This window comes from Moschus berezovskii, chromosome 24 (assembly GCF_049115385.1).
Source record: "Moschus berezovskii isolate FMDL1 chromosome 24, NW_MosBer_1.0, whole genome shotgun sequence".
NCBI classification, from domain to species: Eukaryota; Metazoa; Chordata; class Mammalia; order Artiodactyla; family Moschidae; genus Moschus; species Moschus berezovskii.
Window position 1 is genome coordinate 6,070,316 of NC_142483.1, and position 7,784 is coordinate 6,078,099.

At 48.9% G+C, this 7,784-nt stretch overlaps 1 non-coding gene across 1 annotated transcript; it reads right to left on the reverse strand.

Moving 5' to 3' along the window:
• Positions 1 to 702: 702 nt before the first annotated feature.
• LOC129548248 (small nucleolar RNA SNORA40) lies at positions 703 to 827 on the reverse strand. Its single transcript, XR_008684325.1, has one exon. It is a non-coding gene; the product is annotated as a small nucleolar RNA SNORA40 (small nucleolar RNA).
• Between the last annotated feature and the right edge of the window lie 6,957 nt (positions 828 to 7,784).

Sequence of the window (7,784 nt, forward strand, 5' to 3'; positions counted from 1 at the left end):
ATGCCCTTCTGCTGTGGACGTTACAGCTGTGATTTTAAACCACCACGTCCTAGAACATCGAGTCCATATACTCTGATGTCTGTGTTGCTGGGCGACAGGGGGGCTTGTAATTTTTTGTTTTAAATAACTTGGTGATGAACTAGATTATGGCCACCTGTTACATTCTGTGGCTGCTTCCAATATCTAGTGGAAGAGATGCTGTATACCAAGGTTGAGGAAGAGAAACGTGAACATTTATTGATCACCAGTGGTGTACCTAGTTTTAGGTTGGGTACATTTACCCCTGTCTCCTTTAATTCTCGTGAGTCTTTGAAATTTTTTATACCTGTTTTACAGATGAGGGAGACTGAGACTCAGGCAGGAAAAATAACGCAAAGAAAATAACCTGCTCTCTGTTAGCTACAAATCTTGACTAAATGTAGCCTCTTTTCTTATTATGGCACTTTTCATTTTTTAATTTTTTGGTTAAGATTTATTTGTTTACTTGGCTGTGTTGGGTTTTAGTTGAAGCATACTGGACCTTTGTTGCATCGTCCTGGATCTTTCATTGTGGCACCTAAGCTTAGTTGCCCTGCAGCATGTGGGATCTTAGTTCCCCAACCAGGGATCAAACCCATGTCCCCTGCGTTACAAGGTGGATTCTTAACCACCAAACCACCACGGAAATTCCAATATGGCACCCTTTAAAAATAAAAACAAAAATGTATTCCTTCTCATCTGTGTCAAAACTCATACTGAACAATGAGTTCTGGGTTGCAAAAAAGGATTTATTTTTGCGCCTATCTATAAGTCTTTGTCCGCAAGTTAAATAAAAACAAACGAGTGCTGTTAATACCAGTATAGCACTTTTAAAACAAAGCAAACACACAAACTCCTTGCAAGCCTTTGCATGCTAAGTTGCTTCAGTCATGTCCGACTCTTTGCAACCTTAGGGGCTGCAGCTTGCCAGGCTCCTCTGTCCATGGGATTCTCCAGGCAAGAATACTGGAGTGTGTTTCCTGCCTTCCTCCAGGGGATCTTCCCAACCCAGGGATTGAACCCACATCACTTATGTGTCCTACACCAGCAGGTGGGTTCTTTACCACTTACACCACCTGGGAACCCCAAGGAAACAAACTCCACGTGCTCTCTATCATCTCTTTGGGAGTAAATCTAGGGCTGGTTCACCTCTTACCTGCCTCCCTTCCTAGGACAGGCTGGAGAGGACGTGGGGGCAGGGAGGGGCTCAGCTATGAGAGCCTCCAGAGACAGCGGCAACCACTGTGGGAGGGAGAGGTGGGCGGCGGGGAAGCGAGGAGGCCAGGGTGGCTGCGGGTGTGGCATTCGGGAACCCAGGCTCTCCTCTTACCTCTGCACCCCTCTCTCTGTGACCTTGAAGGTGAAAGAAAGTGGCAGGGTTAGTCGCTCAGGCATGTCTGACTCTTTGCAGCCCCGTGAACTGTAGGCCACCAGGCTCCTCCGTCCATGGGATTATCCAGGCAAGAATACTGGAGTGGGTAGCCGGTCCCTTCTCCAGGGGATCTTCTTGACCCAGGGATCAAACACAGGTTCTCCTGCATTGCAGGCAGACTCTTTACCATCTGAGCCACTGGGGAAGCCCCCTGTATGACCTTGGATGAGCCCATTGGCCTCTCTGGGCCTCAGTTTCCCCACCTTCTTGGTTATCCTGCAAGGGATCTTTAGCTCTGACAGTTGGTGAAGGCTTTAATGATAAGTTGAAGCAAAGTATTTTCAGTTAATAAGAACATAGAGAGCATGGGATGAGGCCTCCTTCAGGGAGCTTTCATCTGTATTCCGTGGATCTGTGAGCTGTAGGGTGTTCTGCGCTAACAGAATCCCATTCAAAGGAAAGAGAGGGGTCTGGCTCCTGCTTGGTGCTTCTGAGGGTCTCCCTGAAGCCCTGGTCCCTCTGATGATATATGGTCTCTCTCCTCCCTCATCCCTAGAGATGAAAACAGATGATCCCTAGACTGCGTCTCCAGTGGGCTGTGTCCACCATCTGCCCGCACACGAGACCTTTTCCTCTCAGGGAACAGTGCAAGCTGGTCTCATGCTCAGCTCAAAGTCACAATGTTAACAGCAGCGGCTGGAAGAGCTGGCGTTTCCCAGGTGTGCTCTGGGCCAGGCATGGTGCTGGGTTCCCCACACAGCCCCTCCTCTCGCCCTCTCAGGGGAGAGGCAGGTGTCATGCCCCTTTTGCAGGGCAGTGACTAGGTCCAGAGGTGCCAGCACTTGCCAGGCCCCAGACCCTGAATCCGGCAGTCCGGTTCCAGAGCCAGTGCCCTTGGCCACCTGGCTGGACGCATGAGACTCAGAAGGGCTGTCCAGGGTGGTGGGAAGGCTGCCCAGAGCTGGAGCATGTGAGCTGGGCCCTTAAGTGGGCGTCTACCATGGCCTGGAGGGGAGGAAGACCCGACACCATGGTGGCTGGAACTCTGCAGTATCAGGGAGCAGGGGTGGTTGGAGGCGCCAGTGGAAAGTGTGTTGAAGGCTCACTCTCAGGGGTGGGAGTGGTGTTAGAGGCCATATTAGAAGGACGTGTTAAGTCAGTAGAAGAAAAGGTCTATTTGGGGAAACCCCTGGCCTAGTTTGCTCTGAGAATGCCCACAGCCAGGCAGAAGACTGGATGACTCTGCTCTCAGGAAGCTCAGTAGCCCCCAAAGAAACAGAACAGATGCTGCCATGTCAGGGTCTCCCAGTGCACAGCCCACCTTCAGTGAAGCCCGCTCTTCACTGATCACCCCCACCCCACAGAGCTCCCTGTCAGCTCTTTGTACTTCTCCCCTAAATGGAAATAGACCTCCAGGCTCAGCAGGCATCTGAAGGAAGCAGAGACCAAAACAGAGAGAAAAGAAACCAGGAGGCAAGGAGACGATGCAGGAAGCAGAAGATAAGTTCCAGGAACCGTTGTAATTAACATCTCGGAGAGGTAAATACTGCATCTATGAAATGGAGAGGCAAGAGAAGGACCATTTGGAGAACAAAGAGGACTCTTCGAAACCTGCTTCTAAAGTTGCAGAAAAGAATATTTCAGTGCGATTTGAAATGGGAAGAAACAGGCAGGATCTGGCTGCTGCATGGATGTTGGGGGAAGGGCTGGTAAGAACAGAAGAGGCTTCCGAGCTTGACCAGGTAGGGCTGGGCAGAGCCCATATTTGCTGAGCAGTTCACCCATGAAAAGTTGGTTGTGGGAGGACAATTGCAAATTCATTTTATTTGTGTTTATTTCTTTGGCCACCCCACTCAGCTTGCTGGATCTACAGTACCCCAACCAGGGATTGAACCCCGGGTCATGGCAGTGAAAGCCTGGAATTATAACCACTAGGCCACCAGGGAACGCCCACAGATTCATTTTAGACGAGTTGGGCTGGAGGGAGATTCAACAGCAAAGCAGCAGAGGGTTGAACCCCAGTGCAAGGAAGCCGTTGCTGTCAGAGTTTGGAGCATGGCCTCTCATGGTGCATCTCTACCTCAGCCAGCTCTTTTCATTAAAAAAAAAAAAAATTTTTTTTGACATGTACACACTTTTATTTATTTATTTATATTTTTGGCTGTGCTGAGTCTTCATTACAGCATGCAGGTTTCCTCTAGTTGCAGAGACCAGGGGTTACTCTCTAGTTGCAGCGTATGAGCTTCTCATCGCGGTGGCCTCTTATTTCAGAGCGCAGGCTCTAGGTGGGCGGGCTGCAGTCGCTGCAGCACAGGGGCCCCCTTAGTTGTGGCTCGTGGGCTCTAGAGTGCGGGCTCAGTGGTCGTGGAGCATGGGCTTAGCTGTGCTGCGACATGTGGGATCTTCTCGGACCAGAGAGCGAACCTGTGTTCCCTTCATTGGCAGGCAGATTCTCATCTGCTGTATCACCAGGGAAGTCCAGCTAGCTCTTTTCAAAATCAACCCCCCAACCCTGCCTCTGAGATTCTGGTTAACAGTAGAGATTCCCAGGTTTTCCAGGTCAAACCCCGAGGGTGGAAATATATATTTCAACAAGCTCCCCTGGGAGTCTGATGTAGACCAACGCTTGAGAACCGCTGGTCTCTGGAGTGGGTGGTAGACTGGGACACAGGGAAGAAATGGAGAAGTCAGGATGAAGAGAAGAACAGGAAGTAGAGGTAGGTTTAAACCCGAGAGGACACTCATGTGGCACATTCTGCCATCCCAGTGCAGTGAAATTATTACTCATTTCAAAATAGCAACAGCTCTGGAGTATTCAGTAGCAGAATCACTGATTCAGGAAGCAATTAACATCGACATTCAATCAATTATTCATCGCATTACTAATGTGTAGCAGTAATCAAATTGGCCTTTTAATATGTATATTTTTTCTTTTAATTAACCCTGTCCAAAACTGGAGTAAAGCTCCCAAGCAGAAATATATTTGGCTTAATTAAAAAAAGAAGGCGGAGAGGGAAAAAATATTATCTCCTTACCACATGTTAAAGGAACCCAAAGGTAGGACTTGCTCTGTGCGCTGTCTTGTGTTTGTGGCTTGAGCTGCACCAGGAAGCCCCAGATCCTGTCTGCAGGTGCCTGAGAGTGCACAGTTAGTGGTTAGATGAAGCTTTATTGTGTCCCCATCTGTGGCAGAACAGAAAGAGCACTGGACTTGGAGTCAAGACCTCTAGATTCCAATTCTAGATCTGCCACTGAGTTCCTGAGTGACCTTAGAGTTGCCTCTCTGGGTCTTGCCTTCTCCCAATGAGGGGACTGAGTTAGACACTGCCCAACAGTCTTCCAACTCTGACCATGTTCTCCTTATCATGTGACCACTGCAAATGCCCCTTCAGCCTGTTAGTATGAATGAGTTTATGCCTCTTCCTTTAAAAAGTGAACAGAGAGGCCAGTCACTCCAGAGTCATTTCCCTGGGGGCTTCATTGATCATCCTTGCACTGTGGTTGGAGTATGCAGTTCCACCGCACACCTCCTCTTGCCTTCTAATGATTGCTAACATTTATCAGGCACTTCCTATGTGGAAGGGACTAAATGTGTGTGTGTGTGTGTTTTTAACGTGGTAAGATTTGTCGTTGTTTAGTCGCTAAGTTGTGTGCTATTCTTTGCAACCCCATGGACTGCAGCATGGCAGACTTCCCTGTCCTTCACCATCTCCTGGAGTTTGCTCAAACTCATGTCCATTGAGTTGGTGATGCCATCCATCCATTTCATCCTCTGCCACTCCCTTCCCCTGCCCTCAATCTTTCCCAGCATCAGGGTCCTTTCCATGAGTAGGTTCTTTGCATCAGGTGGCTAGGGTATTAGAGCTTCAGCTTCAACATCAGTCCTTTCAATGAATATTCAGGGTTGATTTCCTTTAGGATTGACTGGTTTGATCTCCTTGAAGTCAGTCCAAGAGAATCTCAAGAGTCTTCTCCAACACCACAATTCAAAAGCATCAATTCCTCGGGGCTCACCCTTCTGTACGGTCCAACTCTCACATCCATATGTCCGTGGTAAGATATATATAATGTCAGACTTACCATATTAACCGTGTTTTAAGTGTGCAGTTCAGTGGCGTTAAATATACATCCATCCATAGGTATCCACGGGGGACTGGCTACAAGACCTTCCTTGGATACCAAAATCCATATCGTCGGCCCCCCCTTATCTGTGTTCCACATCTACAGATTCTACCAGCTGCTGGTCATGGACATAGCGCTAAATTTATTGAAAGAAATAAGGGTATACGTGGACCCATGCAGTTCCAGCATGTGCAACCAGTGTTATGCAAGCACCACCATCATCTATCTCGAGAAATTTTCATTTTCCCAGACTGAAATTCTTGTCTAAGAGCTTTAAGTGGATTATTTTTATTGAATCTTCACTACAACTCCGAGAGATAGAGTCTGTTATTATCCCAATGTATCAGTGAAACATGGCCAGAGTAATGCTGTGTAACAAACAACCCCAATACCTCAGGCAGATACAATAATAAGCACTACTTTAGCTCGCAAGTCTGTAGGTGGTCCAGGAGTTGGCTGATCCAAGCTGGCTCCATTTGTGTCTGAGCCTCTGCATGGAGCCAGCAAACTCATTGAAGGGAATGTTCTTCTCATGGTGATAGCAGAGTCCCGAGGGGGCAGATGGAAGCCTGCAAAAGCTTTTAAGGTCTAGATTCCAATTGGCACCCCTCAGTCCATTGGCCAAAGCAAGTCACATGGCTGGATGTAAAGCCCCAGGGTGAGGAATTTGACTGCACTCCTTAAATGAGAGTAATTGCAAAGTCAGTTAACAAAAGGCATGAATCCAGGGCAAGCTCAAGATGTGTGGAAAGAGTGACATGGAAACTTACATTACCATATGTAAAATAGATAGCCAACGGGAATTTGCTGTGTGGCTCAGGAAACTCAAACAGGGGCTCTGTATCAACCTAGAGGGGTGGGATGGGGAGGGAGATGGGAGGGAGGCTCAAAAGAGAGGGGATATACATATACCTATGGCTGATTCCTGTTGAGATTTGACAGAAAAGAACAAAAATCTATAAAGCAATTATCGTTCAATAAAAAATAAATTAATTAAAAAAAAATTATACCCAAGTTAAAAAACAAAAGAATGTGGGCCAGTGATACCACTTTTCATAGCTCCATTGCAGAGGCTCCTACCTCACGAGTCATTTAAGGAGTCAGCCAGGAGGCCATGGAGGTGTCAAGCAGAGAACCCCACTGGGTGCAGAGGAGACCGACAGTGCTCACTTATTTTAGGCAAGAATCATCCAGGGCGCATTTAAATAAGGGTGCCCCCACCACAGTGGTTTCGGCTTTCTTCAACAGTTTACAACTCCATCCAAAGCTTTTAACTTGGCATTCAGTGCTGGGAGCTGGACCTGAAGGGCCCGGCCAAGTTTCTCTGGCTCTCCTACCCCTGAGTTCAAGCTTTGGCTAGACTATTTGCCGCACACCCATGTCTCTGCCTCCGTTCGTATGGAAGGCTTCATGGAATCCACCCGGGTCCAGGGCAGGGTCCTCTCCTCCAGGCTGTCTGTCACTGGGGGCTCCAGGTGGAGAGCTGGCTTCCCCTGGCCTTGAGCGGCATGGTCTCTCACAGCCCATGGGACACCCGCCCCAGCTCTGGTACCCCTGCTGAAGATTCTGTCCCTGGCACCACTGGGCAGTCCTCTTGCCCCAAGCAAGGGCCTTCCCCAGCTTCTGCCCTTCTCAGGGAGCTGGGGAACCCCATGGGCTAGGCACTGACCTTGGGCACCAAGTCAGTCTTGGCAATAGCCTCCTCGCCTTCACCTGGGTAACGACAGCACAGAGCTTCCAGATACCTCCGCTTCTCAACCGCCCCCCCCGCAACCCCGAGTTTCAGACCAATCTCTTAGAGCAAGTGAAACATGGAGAAGTTCCTCTCTTTTCATTTGGGGCCCGAGATAGACAAAAGGATGAAGTAGGCCAGCTCACTGACCCAGAATGTTATATTTAAACTCAGCTTTGCGTGTGTGCTTCAGTAATGACAGGGAGAATTTATCTTCATTAAGGACCCAGGAGCAGGGTGGGCTCCAGTGGGCCAAGTGGGCCTCTCTGGGCATAGTTGAGGGAGGGTCTTTCAGGCCTAGGTCAAGGTGGCAGGACGTGTTGCATCCTGAGAAGTGTGGGAAAAACCAACTGTCCTTGGAGGGTCAGCAAGCCCTTAGCTCCCGGCCAGTGGAACATCAGGCTGGGCTCCAGTGGGGCTGACTTCGGCCAGTTGGTGGCTCAACACCCCGGGGGGGTTTCCATTCAACTCTCTTCACCAAGAAGCAGCCTCTGTGTTCACATAATTTTGGCCAGAAAAAATAAAGAATCTACCTTCTTC